The 19,418-nt window shown below is 41.5% G+C and overlaps 1 protein-coding gene and 1 long non-coding RNA gene across 2 annotated transcripts in view; one reads left to right on the forward strand and one right to left on the reverse strand.

Annotated features, from left to right (window-relative positions):
* Zbtb20 (zinc finger and BTB domain containing 20) overlaps window positions 1-19,418 on the reverse strand; it is a 739,030-nt gene that overhangs the window by 180,945 nt on the left and 538,667 nt on the right.
* LOC120095548 (uncharacterized) lies at window positions 1,347-14,952 on the forward strand. The gene is made up of 3 exons (XR_005491089.2): window positions 1,347-2,023; window positions 12,876-12,960; window positions 14,814-14,952. It is a non-coding gene; the product is annotated as an uncharacterized LOC120095548 (long non-coding RNA).

Here is a 19,418-nt window from a genome sequence, read left to right on the forward strand (position 1 = left end):
TGGGGTACCCAGAGGCACCCAAACTCACACATGGCAGTTTTCCTGAAGGGCTGGTTTTCTTTGTGTATAAATAACTTAAACTGTTCTTTGTACATATATCCATTTCCCCATTAACTTTTTTCTTGGATGTTTTAAAAGAAACAAAACAGATGCTCCTCTTGGCCTTGCATTTCTTCTAGCTCAGTAACACAAACAAGAATATACTGAGAACAGAAAAGAGAAAAAGAATCTGTGTGTATTTTCAGGGCTAATACCCGAGACCTCCCTGAAATGTCCTGTCTGTGGCATACCAGGCCGTGTCCTGGAGGAATGCGGGACCATTCCAACTTGAGGACTGCCTGCCTGAGGGCAAGTGTGAGAGGCACTGTCAAAGCGAATCCCTGAACCCACACTACAGGGGAAAAATACTGTTACCCTGCACTTATTAGAAGAAAGAAGAGATTTCAGAAACTAGGAAACTTACCCCAAATCACACAGCCACTACCTCTGAGTGAGTCCGTGCCATTCCACAGTCCACATACTCTAACCACTAAATTATACTACCTTTAGGTGTTTCCCACTTGCTGTTTCCCCTTGAAGGCTGGGCTCATTCAGGATTTTGCAGGCTGGTTTAGGCTTTGATTTGGAAGGACATAAGTTTGGCTTGATTTGCACTCTGAGTCTCTCACAGTGGTGAGGAAGAGCTATTATTATACCCATTTTATGGTGGGGAAGACTGAACTGCTTGGCAGCTGAGGTATCTGGATGGGTTAACAACAGAAGCCTGCCTGCCAGTCTTCCCTCTGAACTAATTCAAAGTTCAGGCCACCTTACTGGCCAAGCCGGCTTTTCTGCATATGGATTAACACTGGGTGACAAAGAGTACCACGAACTTTGCTAAGAGGGAACAATAATAATTCAGTAAGGAAGGGAAAAGAAATAAGTCATCATAACTCACAAAATCGGTTTCTCTGAGGACTGTGAATAGAAAAGGGAGTGCTTATTCATCACAGATGAATCAGAAAATTAGAATGTGTCACTGCACTGATGACAGAGCCCAGGAATTCAGATGCACTCCAGTTCCAAACTCATCTTGCTGGCCGAGAAGGGTAAAGATACGGCAGGCACGCAGGCGTGACCTCTTAGGCAGGCTTCTTAGTCTCTTCTGGTAGTCTTTCTCAAAGTTAGGTGGGTTTGTAGTTCTGTTTCATATGGGTAGCGACAATTTTTAAATGTTTATGTTTAAATATATATGTTTAAATGTCTTCTACTGTTGTAGAAATATCGTATTTAGTCACTGTATGTGGGAGTCTTCACAAACATGAGGCTGAGTAGTACTTTGACTTCCGGGATTTCCAAAGGCTGGGGAGCTACTGGAATTCCAGATACACGTGCCCCTCGGAACGAGTGCTAGCTCCACAGACTCTTGTCAACTGACATTCCTTCTTTGCATTGGATGCAAGATTTTTTTATGTGACAGAGTCAGGAAGTGTTATACTAGACTTAATGGCATTTTGTGTACTCTGCAGTAGGGAGTTTTTAATTCTCCAGATTTTTTTTTTTTAACCTAAACATGGGGAAAGGTTTGTGAGTTAAAGACAGGGTATGAGTGCAGACAGATTCTTTGCAACACCATGGTGGGCCCTTTGCTTAAGTATTTTCATTTCCTTTGTTCAATGGGAGAAAATAAAAAATTCCTGTGCTCAAGTTGGCCTTATGAGACCATATTATTTTGTATCCATCTCAAGAAATAAAAGAATAATAAACGTTATGACATAACTGTGAGCAACATTTTCTTTAAACCTCAGATGATGGGATAAGCTAATAACCAATGGAGAGAGGATGTAGAAACCAAAGTTCCATAATTACTCATGGTACGGACTATGTATTAGCCTTTGCCAAGATACAATTAAACACCTGCCCCACCCTGTCCACATCTCCTGACTCTTCATGATGCTCACAGAATCAGAGAAAATACAAGAAAGCAAATGAAGTGAGAGCAGCATCTCTGTGAGTGGTGGCAAAGGCTACATTTATATTTAAGGTGGGTTCTATTTTAATTATAATTTATTTTTTGTGTGAATCTCATATATATTGGAAGGAAACATGACCATATCCATCCTAGTTCCTCCCTCTTCTGCCCTCCCTAGAAGATTTTAGGAGCATTCAATGATGTAATTCCATTTTTTCTTTTTCCTATAGCAAATTGAGGTGTGTGTAGGTAGGTGAATGTGTGTGTGTGTGTGTGTGTGTGTGTGTGTGTGTGTGTGTGTGTGTGTGAGACCTTAAAAAGTCTGACACTGTTACTATGTGGCCTATCAATTAAAGGCAACAATACTGCTCTAGTCTACCATTAATGTCATTTGCTACAGAGATTGTTGCCATCACACAAATACTCCAAAACTTCTCAATATAGAAACACAGAGAAGAACAGTGCTGGGTTCGGTGGATCATAGAATGAATATGAGCACAGCCGAGGCACAGATAAGTATCCGGATCCATGGGAACAGAGGGTGACCATCTCTCCAAAGGCTCCCTCAAATGGTTAAAATACAAAGAAAAAAAACTAGGACCCACATAGCAAAAGACAGAAAGTAATCAGGTATTTGGGCCCACTGACTGGTTAAGCTGTGGGGACAACATAAGCAAGGTCTGTGTTTTAAAGACTTAGGAGCAGTGTTCTGTAATACAGACTGCAAAGTGTGACTTTCATCCTTGTCACAACTAACTATTTGCTTAAGCGCATCCAAGGCCTTTCACAATCTGGCCCAAGCCCATCTCTGTTTTCCTCTCCACTGTTTCTTTATATACTGTGACAGACTATTATGTTTCTCCCTGCGCATGCCCAGGACATCCGTGTCTCCGAGCCTTTGCTGACAGTTCACACTTGGATCTCCCAAACCTTGCTAAGTGTGCTAAACACAGCACGACACTCCAATGTTTGTTGAATAAATGTCATCTGTCTATTTTAGGAGACAAAGATGATAGAAAAAAGTTGTCAAATCAGTAAATAAATAGCAGTAGAAAGAGAGGTCAAGGGAAAGTTAATTTTAGTGTGTTTTAGGAGTGGGGGCAAGAGGAGCTTTATGACCAGGAGTGCTGCTGTTCTTTATTCCTGGGTCTAGCCAAGGCTATGAGTCAGTTACTTTTTTGGGAATGAGTTTAAACCTCAAGGTTAAATGAGCACAAATGCTCTGTCCATCAGGATATAAGGAAAAGTTGGGGCTATTTCCACACCAGCACAGTGGAATTAAAATATGCAGTGCCTGTGTCAGAAGCATCATATATGACAGAACTTTTAAAAATAGTCCTGCTTGCCACAGAAGGAGCTATGGAAATAAAAGTAACTGTTAAAAAATAGGGATAATTTAGGGAAGAAAGCCGAGTTGCATCTTCACAGTTTTCTCACTGGAAGAGTCAGTACGTGGAGGAGCAGGATTGGCATTTCTGTCCTTGGGCAAAATATATCAAATAGGTGAGTGAAGAATTTAAGGCTTCAAGAAGAACACCCTAAATATGCCGGTTGTAAATAATCAAATAGATTGCTACGAGCAGTTACGAAATTTCTTTCTTCACAGCTCTTTAAAAATAGGAAAGATCCTCATCTATTTTGGATTGCAGAAATGCAAGTCTGCCTCCAGCCAGGGGGTGAATTGAATAACCTCTCGAGCTCTACTTAGCTCAAGATGACAACAAAATCTTATAAAATGCTGACCCTACAAATAACACAGACCCATAATACAGTTTAATAAAGTACATCCTAAACTTAAAGAGGAATTAGGCAACACAGATAGTAAGTTATTAAAATAAAAATAGTATATGGGATACTTAGGTATTGGTTCAATTTACCAAGTGCCTCTGACACAAGTAAAACAGAGGGAAAATGTACTATAACCTACTACAGTTCTGGCATAATGGTTAGCTACAGACCAACAATATTCTAACAATTCGTTCTTACATCTAAGAAGGTTAGCTGAATATTTCATAAGTCTGGAATTGAATGTGCATTATTAACTAAATTTTCAATTAAAAAAGGTGGAAGAAAAGTCCAGAACATAACATAAAAACTCAGTATTATTACTCCCAAATCCAACTTCAACAATATCAGGAGGACCAGGGACCAGCTCCTATAAATGAGGAAATGGGCCCCATATGCTTAAGAATCCACATGCCCTGACCGACTCCTGGGGCTGTCCTGGGTGGGAGCAGTCAATGACTGTTTTCTATTTACCTTGGAGCTCTGGAGCTCGGCAGAGGTGTCCGTCACCCACAGCACAGGTTCAAATGAGTGCCTCTGGTGACCGTGTCAGGGCCAATCTCATTTAAAAAGCAGTTTGCTACATTTCTTAAGCAGACGATGAGCCTATTCTATCTACGGATCAGAACAGTAGCTTAGTGAACCATTGCCCAGTTCTTTAACAAAACACTAACATGCTGCAATCAACAGGCAGGCAGAGAGCCTCCAGGAAGGTCAACACACACACACACACACACACAAACACACACACACACACACACACACACACACACACACACACACACGTGGGCGCGTTAGTGCACAGTTATAGAAGAAAGCTATTTCTAAAGATGAGCTTTGACTATTCAAACTTTGGAGTTGTAGTGACTTTCGTTAGGAACACCCAAACCTAGACACCCAGCCCCCAAAGTCAGTTTCGATGTAACTTAAGAAAGATACGGTTACAAAAACAGACTGCGAGAGAAAGAACTGTAGTTTTTTCCAAATCCATTATTTTCATAAGAACAGGAATCAAAGAGACAAACTATGCCAATTTCTTCATAGCTGACTTGTCACAGGCAATTGAGCTAGTCCCCACTAATGACTTCTTGAGGTTGTTTATTACTGTGATCAGGAGCTGGGAGGAGAGAGGTCTAAGACCTCTCAAAAGAGATATTTTGTTCAGTATCACCATAGCAAATAAAGTCAGCATAAAGCTAACTCGGACAGCTTAACAAGCATGATGGCGGATGCATGTAACCAGTGCTTGGGAGGTGTCAAACGCCAGGAATGAACTGAACAGCACAGGGTCGAGTCTGCCTACCAGCAGCCTGGAATCTGAGAAGCTGGGGCACAACAGGCTTGACGCAGGCTGTTAGATTCATAAAGCTCACTCTCTGCCTCCCGCCCTCCACCCCTTCTGATCTCCACAGCCACATTCTGATCACCAAGCAGCTGTAGAAAAATGACCAAATGTACAGGGATTGTTTCTCTGTGGACATCCCCAGTCAATTCTAGTCTCTATATCACAGTTTGCACTCAGTAATTGTTCTAATACTTCCTCTTAGGGGGATTTGCATTTTCTCAACTGTCTCTACAAGATCCAAATTTAGTTTTTTTCATAGGTAATGAAAGAGGTATAAGGTCCCCCTCCAGTACACCTACCCCCCCCCCATGTGTATGTGGGGTGAAACTGGGCTCTCTGCTGCACTCTTCAAAATTTCAATCTGTTAACTGGTTCACTTCAAAAAGGCCAATTTGCTTCTTGCTTAATTTCAAGTAAAAAAGAAAATCTAGATGAGACACACATATATGTTTTCTTCTCAATATTATAAGCATTTTGGGATTTTCTGTTCAGATACTTTATAAACATGAGAGCAATTTATTCAGAAAAAGGAAAGCACCGATGGTTTCTGTTGAAAGTTCGGCAGTGTATCTCTCATTCCTCACCCCTATTGGTCCCGAGCTGCTTGCTAGCGTAAGTGCAGGAAGACTATAATCTCCTCTACCCCAGAAAAGCATGGCCTCAGCGTCCCCTCGTAGGTGTCTGGGTTCTTGCAGTCGGTCACCTATGAAGGATGTGGACTTGTGAGTGTTTTCACTCTGCTCCTCAGCCTCACACTTCCTGAAGGACTAGACTATATAAATGACCTAGTGGATCCTCAGACCAAACCAGGGCTGAGCTGATGTCTGCTAACTGGGAACCCACGACAGTCTCTGAAAATATAAAGATTTTACCCGCAGTTTCAGGAAGAAATTGTTGCTTCTAAAGTGAGATCTAAACAAGTAAGGTAAATTATAAGAAACTGACTCTTAAGTGTTAGCAGAGGTGAATTTCTAAATGTACCAGTTTGCCAAGGCTGTCTCACACCCTGAACTCATTTTCACCATTTGACAGTGGCTAGTACCAGTCCCTTCAAGGGAAGTCCATTTGTCTCGGCCCAATGAAGCCCAAATGATTCATTACACAAAAAGGTTCCATTCTCATCTTCATCAATTTGCACCCTAGACTGAAGCACCCTAGCCTTCCTTTAATCTTGGTTTCTCCCTGGGAAGTGACCGACCCTCCCACCCCTGCGCTGAGCTAAGTACTCCTACACTGAGCATTACAAGAGCCAGAGCAGTGAGGTCAGAGGGTTTGACCATGTCTGTGGCAAGCATTGCATTGGTGAAGGGTGGTTCTACACGTATAAAAACAGCCAAGGGACTGAAAACCTTCACAAAATAGCATTTATTCAAAGGTGAGGAAATAATTGAGAAAAAAATTTTCTTGTCATTCACTCAGTTTCTTGCCCTGTCCACTCTCTAAGTACCAGATAATACACAGTAATTGCTGAGGGAGAGATGTTTGACCTCTGGTGAGAACACCAGAAAGGTATTGTGCTTTAGTGGAAAACTCCTTCCCTATTCCCAAACAGTGTCAGGAAGAGTGCTGCATAAAGAATGACAGAACTCATCTCTTTTTTCCATTTCAAGGAACAGACTCATGTTTTTCCAGATTTGTTCTTGCCAAAGTGAATGCCGCTAAAATTCTTATGATAACTGTTTTCTAACTTTTCAGAAAAGGAGCAAAAGCTGAACATGATGATGGTGGGAGACTTAGTGGAGTCTGCCTGTCAACATGATGAAACGGAAAAAGCTTTCACAGAACATGTCCACACACCCCAGAAAACCACCTTTAACATATGTCTAGGGGAGGGAGAGTGGCTTTTGCCATGGCAAAAGAAAGGAACGTCATTAATTTAGACAGTAAGTGTAAGGTTCTGTTAAAAAATCTTTGAGGATAAATCACAGAAATGCACTGTGGACAGACACAGGGAAGCAAGCAGGTTCTAGGTCATGGAGGAAACTATTCAGAGGAACCAGCAGACTTGAAAATCTCTTATCTCTGCAACTGGCAAGAAGAATTCTATGCTAACTCCCTCAATTCTACTAAGTACAGGGCTTCAGAGTTATAAAAATTTAGACGTAAATAGAGAAGAAATGGTCTTTTCTGAATGTCCTATCTGAGGCAAACTATCAGATTTCACCCTTGTCCAAACTGGTTAATTTTGGTACCACTGGGCAGAGAGGATGCCAATGTGTCGTGACCTTTCAACCTCTCCCACTGCAAATGACTTATGTATACACTATTAAATGTGCACACATTTCTTCCTGTAGTGGACATGGTACAAGAAGAAACATAATCTAATATTTAAAATTATTGTTGAAGTATCTTAAATCCTGTTTTGAAACCAAAGGCCTTATCAAAGTTCTACAACACACTATCTGGCCATGCTCTTCGAGCGTCCTTAGGCAAAGCTGCCAATAGAGGGTTGTATGGGAGAAGTTGGTATCAAAAGCAAAGCCCAGATTTGAGCAAGGCATGATTCACTTTTATTCACATGAGTTAGAAGTGTCATGTTGACAGGTTACCTATATTAAGCTCTTATGAATGGATCTCCAGACATTGGCTAGAGCTTGTTTTCCTGTTCCAATAGGATTGTACTCTATGATTACAAATACCCTCTTGCAAGTTTCCAGGGTCTTTGGGACTCAATAAAGCACACCTCTCAGTATCTCTCTGGATTCGTCACCTATCACTCTAATGCAAAATTATTCCAACTGACAATAAAATATGAAGGGAGACAGGATGAGGAATGTGAATGGAACTTAAAAAGAAAGAACACAATTTCAAAATTAGTGACTTTATGCTTTTATTAAACTCAATTCTCAAAACTAAGTCTGCTAAAGTTTCCGAACTTACTTTGAGGGTTCATCTCAGACAAAGGGGAAGGTGGGAAGTATCTTTCAGATGGTACTGTACATCCGTTCATTAGCTTAGAGGTGTTTGTTCACAGCCTGGTGCAGCCTAGGCTGCCACTCAGACTGCAGTCCTCCCATCCTATCCTGCTTGGAGCCTCTCCCGCTCTGTTCTGGGGAGGCCTATGCCTCTACTCTTCGTTTGATGATCTACTTTAGAAGGTGATGGTGACTATTCCACCTGACACAGGCCATCCCCTTTTGTCGTCTTTATTTGCTCTTCTCACTTGCTCTATGACAATGGATGACTTTGTTCTTTGTGGCCTGCAGTATCTGCTCAGCTAACATGTCCTGCTTCCAATTCTCTTTCTTTCTCAAATCGACATGAAAATATTCTAAAGTCTACAGAAAGCCTTTTAACTTTTTGACATGGATCTTTACAACTTGGTCCGAATTTCTTTCTCTTTGAACGACTAATAGGACTCAGTCCCTAAGAAGCACATCTGAAATTATAGGCAAACTTCAAATCACTGGTTTCCCTAATCATCTTCTAGTCTTCCAGACAGAACCGTCTGAGCATTCGCCAGTGGACCATAACCTTAAATGATCTCCGGGCCTAATGAATAACACATCCCTGCTCCTTTGCAAGGAGACACCTCCTTCAGTATCTTTAGTGCTTTTTACACTGAATCTTTAGTACCACCGAGGCAGACAGTACGCACAATGCTACACTAGTGGACTAGCTTTCCCCCTCACATATCTTCCTAACAGCAAAAGAGAACTGAATGTGTGGACAGAGCACCACCACTTGTCTTTCAGACGTTTTCATCTCATATAAACAGTAGTGGTGGAATTATAAATACCATTATTCCTCTTCATGGCAATGTCTTATTATCTTTCATAAACAGAAGTGAACAAATACGTACATGACACCAATCAATCCCTTTTTTAAAAAGTGCAGGTTTTATATTCCTAAACAGTGGTAGAGGAATTTAATGAATTCACCATGTAGTTTACTTGTTTATTTTTTGAATGTTAATGAAGTAAAACCAAATTATCGCTTAAGTTCTTCCAGGCTTACATTATCCATTAACACTGTCCATGCCAACATGGGGCCTGGAGGCGGTGGATCCAGGAGCAACAGTTCCAAGTTCCCCAGTCAGCAAACCAGGCGCTCAGCATCCAGGGCAGCAGTATGTCAAGATGCTGGCATGGAGATTTCCTTGTGTGAGGCAGGTAGGAATAATAGCAGTGAGAAGAAGCTATTTGAGGGCATTAAGTGAAAAGGCTAAGGACATTAAACCTGGAAGTGGTCTGAAGAGAGACTACAGAAGTGGGCAGGGACTACCTCAGCCGTCTTCACACTAGACTCCCTTCTTCCCAGCACTCCTGCTGTTTTTGTCTTCTCCTGCTTCACACCCTTTGTCTCTCTGTTCCTCACATTTTTTGTCCTACCTATTTATAACAAGTAATGGGAATAATTTAAGAGGGATTGAAGCAAAAAGAAAAGAACTGAGACTTATGATAATATACTGCACACATACACACATATATAACCTATATTTGATTGATGAAGAAGCAGAAACTGGGACTTTTGAGATTTAAAAAATTCATGGTATGTCTGGTCATATTAATCTCCAGACCAGCTGGGTTTTAGCATTGCTAGAAAAGCTATAACAGGATCAGGAGTAGGAAAAAAAAGGGAAAAAATGGAATTCTATAAGGATTCATATTTGGAGTGAAAGGAGGACCTCTTTAGAAATGCCTATTCAAATTCCCCCAAAGACTTTTTTAACTTATATATATATATAGATAGCATCAAGAGAAAAGGCTTAGCAATTCTCTCCTAAGCTTTAGGAAACTACTGAACCCTACATATTATGCTCATTTCCATTCACTCAAGAAAGTAGGATAACTGGGACATGGTATCTCACAGTGAAGAACATGGTTGGTTACTTTGCTTGGATGACATATGGAGACAGGGCCCATAGGGACAGAGATGTCCTTAAAAATACAAACCAGGTTGATCTGAATGTACAGGATAGACAAGATTAGCTGTACAGTGTCATCTGCAAAGCATATAAAAGCATGCTCTAACCAAGCACTAACTTCTGGGTACAGGATGCTGGGGAGAAAATGCAATATGATCAGATGGGTGTGGTGTTACCAGCTGTAATCCTATCAATACTGAGGCTGGGACAGTGATGTTGTTAGTTTGAGGGTAGCCTGACCTACATCGTAAGAACATGTTTCAAAATACCCTACAAAACTCAAATTAATAGTAAGCTTGTGGGAGTTCTTGTTTTTGGAACTTAGGTAGGGAAAGGTGACTGAACCATTCGACCTCTGATGTTTATAGATATAAGGAAGCAGAGAGATAGAAGCAGCACAGAATGGGAGTCTTAAGGATAGTACTACATTTGCCTCTTGTGAAATGATCCCTTGTCTCATGACACATTCCTATTTCTTCTTCTCTTTCATCCACAGCGCTCTTCCCTTTAGGTTAACATCCTTTGATAATGGCGGTGAGCATGGCTGATGCTACAGTTTGGATCATGAGTCTCTCCCAAAGGCTCATGTGAAAGGCTTGGTCCTCAGACTGTGGTACTTTGGAAGTGGCATAGCCGTCAGAAAGGAGGGTCTGCTAGAAGGGAGTCTGTGCACTACAGGGATGACCTTGATGAAGATATTAGGACATCAGCTCCTACCTTTCTTTCTTCTGCACCCCTTCTTGACTCAGTCCACAAGTCACACACTTGCCCCATGAAATCCTGTGTCCCCATAGGTCCAAAGCAACAGGTCAATGGGTTATGGATCAAAGACCTCCAAAGCCACGAGGCAGGACAGCTCTTTCCCTAAAGCTGATTATCTCTGGAATTTGTGACAGGCAGGCCAGGCTGACCAACAGAGCTCATAAAATAGTGGTGAGTGGAAAAGAAACCCTGAGCACAGCTATGTTTCTGAATGTGTTGTATGCCCCCTAGCATGATGCTAGCCCACCATTTGTGGCTTCCCTGAAGTCTATGGCAAAACATATGTGAGGCAGGCATAAACTTCCTTACTGGGACATCTCTGGCTTTAAAACAAACAAACAAACAAACAAACAAACAACCTCTCTTCTACATGCTCAGCACAGCTTTTGGTTTTCCTTTTTTTTTTCTCTTAGACTATGAATCTTCATTTTCTTTTCCTCCCCGTCATTAGGGCTAAAGGCCTCCCCAGCCTCCAGTCCTTGTGTTTGTGGTTGCCAGCTTTGCCTTCCTAGTTCCTGAGCTCACACAGACCTGATCCTGTGCTTCTTCCTTATCTCTCTAGTGTGGCCTTTCTCTCTCTCTGCTTCCTGTGTGTTGATGAAATGTGATGTATAGGCTAGCCTCACTCTCCTAGTGCTGTGCCTTCCCCACCACGGTGGACTGTAAGTCCTCTAGAACTCTAAGGTCAATAGGAAAGTATGCCATCAGAACTACTATTTGGGGCCAAGTTCATCAATGTTTTTAGTAAACAGAGAAAGGTTGATTTTATTGTAATGGTTGGCCCATGTAAGCACTAGGAGCATGGTGTATACAGCTTTACTCTTTGGTTTCTCTATCTTGGCACTTGTGGGCTTATCCAGCCTTGCCAGTTTCTTCTGCTCTTACTTCATACATGGATATTATGACAGTCTGCTTGCTTGTGAAGAGTTTCGTGTACAAGCTATGATACATGTGATAGTCTGTGTTCTTGAATCTTGAGTACCTTCTCTGGGCAGAGCATGCATTCATTACAGATGCTATACAGAGCTATGCTAAGGATGGCATTTGTCACTGACTGCCCTTCCACTTACCTGTGCTTTGTGGTCACCCTACCCTTTGCTAAGGTGCTCATTGGAATCAAGCCCTAGGGAATGCACAGTCATAAACTCGAATATAATCTGCCAGTCTTTGATCAACTCCCTGATTAAATTATTTGGAGTTGGCAATGCCAAGGTTTCCAAAGTAGTCCTTTTTATAGAGGATGATATGGATGGGCCTTTCTGAAGCCTAACCACATTGAAGGCTAAGGCTTTGATGGGCCAAAATATACCCTGTCTTTCCTATTTTGTTTGTCACAGTATTTTATCACAAAAGTATGTTTTCCAGCTGAAACTGGGAATCAGTACTGTGATGGATTAAAAAAATGTCTGAGTTGCTTTTTCAAAAGTTCATTCTTCACTACCACTTCTTTCTTTTTAAAGTTAAACTCGCTGATATGTAATTTATAATCAATAAAGTTCACCCATTTTATTCTTTTACCAATCAATAAGCTTAGACTTCTGGGATGATTAATCTTGTCAACTTGACAGCATTAGAATCAACTAAAGAGACAACCTCTGGGCACATATCTGGGGGTTTCTCAGAGGGCTTTAATGAGGAGGAAATACCCACCAAGTAAGCAGGAGGCCCCATCTCATAGGTTGGTCCTGGGATAGATAAGAAGGAAAGGAGGCTGTGCCTCAGAGCTGTTTGGCCCCAGACTTTCCTAGCAGAGTGGACTGTACTCTCAAGCTGTGAGTCACAATGTGTGCTTCCTTAAGCTGCTTTTGTCAGATTTCTTGCCACAACATTGAGAAAAATAATTAGCACAACTTCTTTACCCCTCATCTGACATCTTTAAAATAAAGCTTGCAACAAATTCCTTTGTTTCATATGCAAATTCCTTTGGAATCTTTCAGCAGCCTTTCCTATAAAACTCATTGTCTTGTCAAATTAAATACCTTGGTGGCATTTGAAAAATATGCTATGCACAGTCAGGCCCTTTTGATGTCCCATGCTTCCTGTCTATGAACACAAATTTCATACAACAGTATTAGCGATCAGCAAACCAGTTTCCATGCAGAGTCGTAAAGCTAGGAACTGTTTTGAGAAGCTATGTTTAAATTGTTCTTTTCTTAAATTCCTAGGTGAAGGTTCTAGTAGGACCTCTTCCCTATTAGTACTTCAGACTGCACTTTGAGAACACATCCACTGCAGATGTGACTAATTGAGGTGAGGTTATACTAGAAGAGGGGGTGGGGGATTAGCCTAATTTAATAAGATCAATGTTTTTATTTAAAAGGGGGGAGTTTGAGTAACTACACACAAAAAGAAATAAGGCAGAGATTGGGCCATGGTTCTCCAGCAAGCACACCAGAAATGACCAAAAAAATCAGCAAAAGCCAAATAGGAGCCAAGGAATCAGTCTTCCTGAAACTGCAAACATGTCTTAAAAAAAATCTCTCTCTCTCTCTCTCTCTCTCTCTCTCTCTCTCTCTCTCTCTCACACACACACACACACACACACAGGAACACTAAGTTTCTCCACTCATCAAATACCTACTGTCTACTCTGTATCAGTTCTTCTAGAATGTTGAGTGAATGAATAAGGGCTTCACTCTCCTACTGCAAGGGCAACTTATTAAAAGTGAGGAATCAATCAACCAGATGCTGTTGATAGAATGTCTACCATTTACTCATTAAAAACAAATCCCTGAGTAATTACAATAAGCCACACACTATTCTAGACCCAGAGGATAAAAGTATTGACAGACTAAGTTCTCCATCTTCTAGGAGCTTAAATTCTACAAGAGGAAACAGAAATTAAGCAAGAAAACCTTAATAAACCATGTAACTTTATCTGTGTGTCACACAATACCTTATTACCTAAACCCTTTAAGTCTTGAGAAATGCTCAGCATATTAGCAATACTTAAACATATTCCTAAATCATCATTTTATTATTTCTTTTACATTCTTGCATCTCTACATAAGCTTGTTATATCCTTCAGATCAATGAACTCCAACTATTCTCAAGAGTTTCTGACTAAACACAGTTCCACTGGTGTAAGAGAGCAAACATGTTACTCCATGGTTTCTAGACTAATGACCAGCATAGTGAGTTTTCAGAGCGAGGGTGGGGTCTGTGCTAGTGAATGAACAGGTTAGAAATGCTTAGACGGGACATCCTGACAGCTGCTTTTCTCCATTAGCCATTGAGACACTCAACACATGTTAAGCAATTCCCAGGTGCTGGGACGATAGGATTGTGTGCAGGGCAGATCTGGCACTGGTCCTCACTATATTTACATTGCATGGGAAAAATATGAACAGGGACATCATGGTTGTTTCTCTTATGACCCTGGTAAGAATTTAGGGAGGGTGATGGGAAGATATGTGGGTTCAGGAATGTGCCCACGAGGACTTTCTGAGGAGAGGTCCTCGAAGAAGTGGTACCTAAATCCTTGGGTGGAGATGGGCATGCATTATTTATTCAAGCTAAGATCTTGAAGCCTTGGGTTTTTCCCTTCTTCATCTCTTTTCACCCACGTACACACATTTCAAATACTTGAAAGCATTTTTCAAATATCCTAAGAGCACCAAATCTAATCAAAAGTGAAGGACTCTCCAAAGTTAAGGGGCCAAAAATAGAAGGGGAAAAAGCCCTAATCTCACCACTTGTTTTGAAAACACCCCCAAATGATCAGAACACACTATAAACTAAAACATATGAATTAATCACTTGCCAAGTTTCATTTTAAACCCAAAGCCATTTTGAGGTTCATAAACTGAAAAGAATCTCTTCAATTATGAACTTGTCTTTTCTTTCCTTGGCTCTTAGATGGCTGGAAGCGTTTGCTGTTAGGCTGTTTGGAGAGAAAGGGATCTCACTGGTTGGAAACATGAAACACACATTTTCCAGAACAAAGTTCCATGAGATCAGTCCTTGTTCACAGTTATACTCCTGATAAGTACAAGAATGCCTGGTAGACAGCAGAGGCTCAATAAATAACTCTCCTCTCTGTCTCTGTCTGTCTGTCTGTCTGCCCCCCCCCCCCCCCGTGTGTGGTTGTTGTATTTATGTAGGTATGTTCACTCGCGTCAATTAGAAAGCCAGAGGAAGTTGCTCTTTTCTTCAGTTGCTCTGTACCTCATTTTTGAGCGGAGGTCTCTCAAACCTGAAGTGCATCAGTTGGACTAGGCTGGGCAGCCAAAGAGCTCGAAGAACCAATTTGTCTCCATCTCCTTCCCCAGCTACCTGGCTCTAGGGTTACAGGCATGCACAGGTGAGCCCAGTTTTACATGAACGCTGAGGATTTGACCTCATGCTCTCTCCCCAAACACCCATGGAAAACTAATTAAACCAATATTCTGGGTCTTAAGTGTTCTCTATCTCATTTCTTACTGGAGTTTCATCTCGCTTTATGACAGTGGTTCCCAGTCTGGGGCTATTTTTGTCCTCATCAGGGGACATCTGCATTTTTAGCTGTCAAAGTTCAAGAAGTTGCTCCTGACACAAGGACTACTGCTAGATATCTTAAACTGCACACAGCAGCCCTGAGCACCACAGATCCAGCTGCCTCTGGCATCAGCTGGGTCAAGATCACAAAGGCATGCTTCAAACCCTTGTTTGTTGTTTCTGTTGTGTTGTGCACTGGAGTCTGTTCTGCCCTGCGTTTGGAAGGAAGATGTGTCCGAGAAGACGCATTCCAGAGGGGCCAACTACTGTCTTCCTAGCCCAGCAGAACTAATCTCACTCTAAGGCATATTTGGAGAAAATGAGATGTGCTGTTTGTCCCACTAGATCAGCATGTACTTACTGAGGAACTTACATGAAAGACTGTATCCAAAATACCAGCGAATAATTCCTTGCAGAACAGTGCTAACTTCTCTGAGTTTATAAAGAGTACTTGCAATTTCAGAAACAGTTGACTAGATCGACACTAGTAAGGGAAGGAACTTCCTCCTCCTACAGCTTAAGGATGTCTTGTAAGGATCAGCACACCAGGCTATCTTCTATCATGATAAATAGTATCATCCATCCTATCAAACCCCAAGAAGGCATCCTCGACCCTGGATTTGCAGTATGTCCTCTGCTGCCTTGCCTGCCCTGCACATTGAAATGTTGGTATCTGATTCCCAATCCAATGGAGAAGCTTGGGGCACAGGGCAGGGCATGTGCCAGTTTCCCTACTATGAGGGCAGCTCCAGCAATCATGGTGTTGTGGCCTGTAACCCAGTTACCATAGAGACTGAATACATTAAGAGTACAGCATTGTAACTGGTAGGGAAGACTCATTTTTAAAAATAAGTCTTTAAAGACATACAGATAAGATACCCGAGAAGATACTAAGAGGGAGTAAAGCAGAACGAAGTCCCAGATGATTAGAGATTCTAGGAAACAGAACCAGCAGAGATTACAACTATAATAAGACAATGGCGAGCTTCCCTCTCATTGTCTGCCTCTGGAAAATTCAAATGTGGGAGGCAGAACACATATTCCAAAGGTATAGGCGTGACCTCAGAAATATGGTAACTCTGTTTTTTATTTCTTTTGTTCTGTTTGTTTGTAAGACAGGGCCCTGCTCCATATCCCTAGCTAGACTGTTATTTTTCAATGAAGACCAGGTTGACCTTAAACTCACATAGATCCACTTGCCTCTGCCTCTTGACTGCTGGGATTAAGGGTGTGTGTGCCTGGCCTGGGAATTACCCAAGTTCTTAGATTCTGTTTCCTTCCCTCAGGGTGGGAATAAGTAGAACAAAGATATCTTTCATCCCATTGCTTAAGACAGGAGTCTCCTTTAAGATCCCCACAGCTTGATACAATTACAGCCAATGGATATGAGGCACCACAGAAAAGAGATCAGAAAACAGAATAGGTAAGTGATGTGGGTGTTGCTCATATACAAACAGACTTATTCCGTAGTTTCCTAAAGCAATGAGTTTCATGTAGACAATTTTGTTGTCCTTACTATTTTGATGTACGGAACTATTACTGAAATCAAGGCAGCCTGGAATATAAGAGGTCAGGAATCAAGTTTCTGAAGTTTCTAAATAGGAAGAAAAACTCAAGCTAGGATGTATGTTGGTGTCACAATGGCTGAGAGTTAATTAGAACAAAAGTGTCAGACAAGTTTTTTGATGTCTGGGTCTTGTAATGTTTCATAACACTTCAAAATAATGTGTCTATTCTCCATTGAACATTCATTTCTCCTCTTTTTAAATGCTTTCCAATCTGCATCTGGGGCTCTTAGTCTTCCCTTGAACACTAATGATTTTGTTTTTGATATAGTAGACAGTACAACTGGATATCTCCTTCTACATGTCTGAAGCTAATCCATACTCTCCAAACTTTTCCCCCTTTGCTCCCCATGAGAGTAAACAGGGTTAACTATTCACACACTTGCCAAACTGATACACCCTATCTGTTGCTTTTCACTCACCCCCTCAAATAATTACCGCCCCATATATACATGAAAATGTAGTGCAATTTTTAGGTAGCTAAAAGACTCTTTTGTGCAGAGAAAGCAAGACTTTCAGTATTGACTTTTTAAACTTACAAATTTTACAAGTCTAGTTTTATTTAAAACTTACCTTTTATGAATATATACACGTATTAGTCCATTTCTTAACAATTTTTTTTTGTATAAAGTAAGAACAAATGCTTTCAATATGAATGAGGTTTTACTTAGTAGGCAGAAAATCTGGAACCTCAGAGTATTTCAACTGTTAGTCAGAGGCACCAAGGGCACCAATAAACACATCGGCTATTTTTATAGTCACTTGACAGTGAGGGGTTTTAAGTCTGTACCTTATTAGGGAAGTTTCCAGCCGTGCCCTCCTGTATGTTTGAGTTCTACTCTTATCTAATTTTATAAATAATTTCCAGAGCTGGTGATGGTGGTCAGTGTGTTGTGTCACCACTAACCCTGTCTCTGGCGATTTCCGGCCTTGCATTTCTCAGTGTTCCCGCATATCTCTGGAGCACATCAGCCCAGGCTGGCATGGCCTGCCACTATGTCAGTGGGCCATCACATTATGCTCTCTTATTTCCATGTCTACATGTGGCACTACTCATCCAGAGGATCCATATTCCCTGACAAACATTTATTGAATGAAAAAGAAAAATAAACACTTTGGATGTTGCTGTTTTGGGCACGAAACAGAAATAGTAGCCTATCAAATGTTTTGGATGAACCTACATAAGAACTCTTATTTTCAAAATTAATTTTGAAGAATCTCAAAATTTTGCCATGGAGAATCATGGGGCCCAGACCACAATATTGTGTTTTGCATTTAATAAAAATTCCTTTCAACCCAGTGCTAGAGAGGCTCACCCTTTCCTACAATTCATCTAAAAATATTTATTTAGCACCCCGTGCAGTGGCATAGATGGAGGCACAGGGGATGTCTTGGAGTGCAAATAGACAAAAGCCCAGAGAAACAAACAAGCCAAGAAAGCCCTAGATGGTGGGCCTTACCATCCACCGCAAGTGGACATACATCTGTCAGCCAAGCACGTTTAAAAGGAGTAAGGGCTATGGAGCAAACGGTGGGCCTCCAGGAACAGGACGATGGCTGCTTGAGTCAGAGTAGCTATGGTCTGAGTGGGAAGAGACTGGGTGCATTTTGCAAGCTGTGTAAGGCCTTGCTTTAAAGTGAAGATTCAGTAAAAGTCTAATGATGATAAACACGATTTATTCATGGAAAACATTTGAGGCAGCAGGAAAAGCAAGTGCAAAGGCCCTGCACTGCAGACACACCCAGGAGTTTGGAGAAAAGGTTCCAGTGCTTACTGAGAAGAGACCGGTCCTGGGGCACTGGTGTGGAGCTGATAGGGAGTTCTGGCCTCATCTTGCCTTTTCTTTCACCTGAGATAAGCCTCCCACCCCTGAGAGACTTGTGAGCAGAGGACTGGCAGGAGCTGACTGTGTCTGCCATGCACACTGCTGAGCAGTTTCCCTTAGAAATAACCTGTTTATGTTAAGGGCAGAAGGAGGAAATGTAGTTAGGGAACTCCAGAAATACTCTGCGTAAGAAGTAAAAGTAGTTGGAGTGAGTACAGTGACTGGGTGAGTGGTGTGGATTTGAGGTAAAACTGTTGGATTTGCTTATTGGTTGGATCTGTGAGAGAAATAAAGGGCTGACAGAGAGATATAGTTTCAATTTGAGCAACTCTTAGGATGGAGATACTGTTTACCCAGGGGGTTAGACTGCTTATTTGTTAGATAAAATATGTATTCCTAGTATGTTAAGTTTAAGATGGTCATTAAACATGCAGCAGATATGTTAAGTAGGAACAAAGTGTGGACCAGAGACTCAGGTTAGACTGAAGCTCGTGTGATCATTAAGGGAGTGGTTGCAGAGATAGGAAGGAAGTGCTTCAGAAATTAATCTCTGTGACGGGGATTGCAATGGAGGGGCCTGTGAAATGGGAGAGATTGGGAGTGTGTGAATGAGGAGAAAGTCAAATGTAGAAGTGTTTTTGTGGGAAAGGAATGAGGTGGGTGAGACAGTGCTCCGAAGAGAAGAGAGGAAGAGTGTGACTTGGCCACTGAGGTTAGCTACATGGATGTTACTGGGACGACAGCATGAGCAGTTTCTTTGTTCTTACTTGGTGGAAAGCTGGTTGGAGGAAGATGGAGAGAGTCTATGAGATCTTAGCCACCCCTGGGACTGTCTAACATT

Source organism: Rattus norvegicus, chromosome 11 (assembly GCF_036323735.1).
Source record: "Rattus norvegicus strain BN/NHsdMcwi chromosome 11, GRCr8, whole genome shotgun sequence".
NCBI classification, from domain to species: domain Eukaryota; kingdom Metazoa; phylum Chordata; class Mammalia; order Rodentia; family Muridae; genus Rattus; species Rattus norvegicus.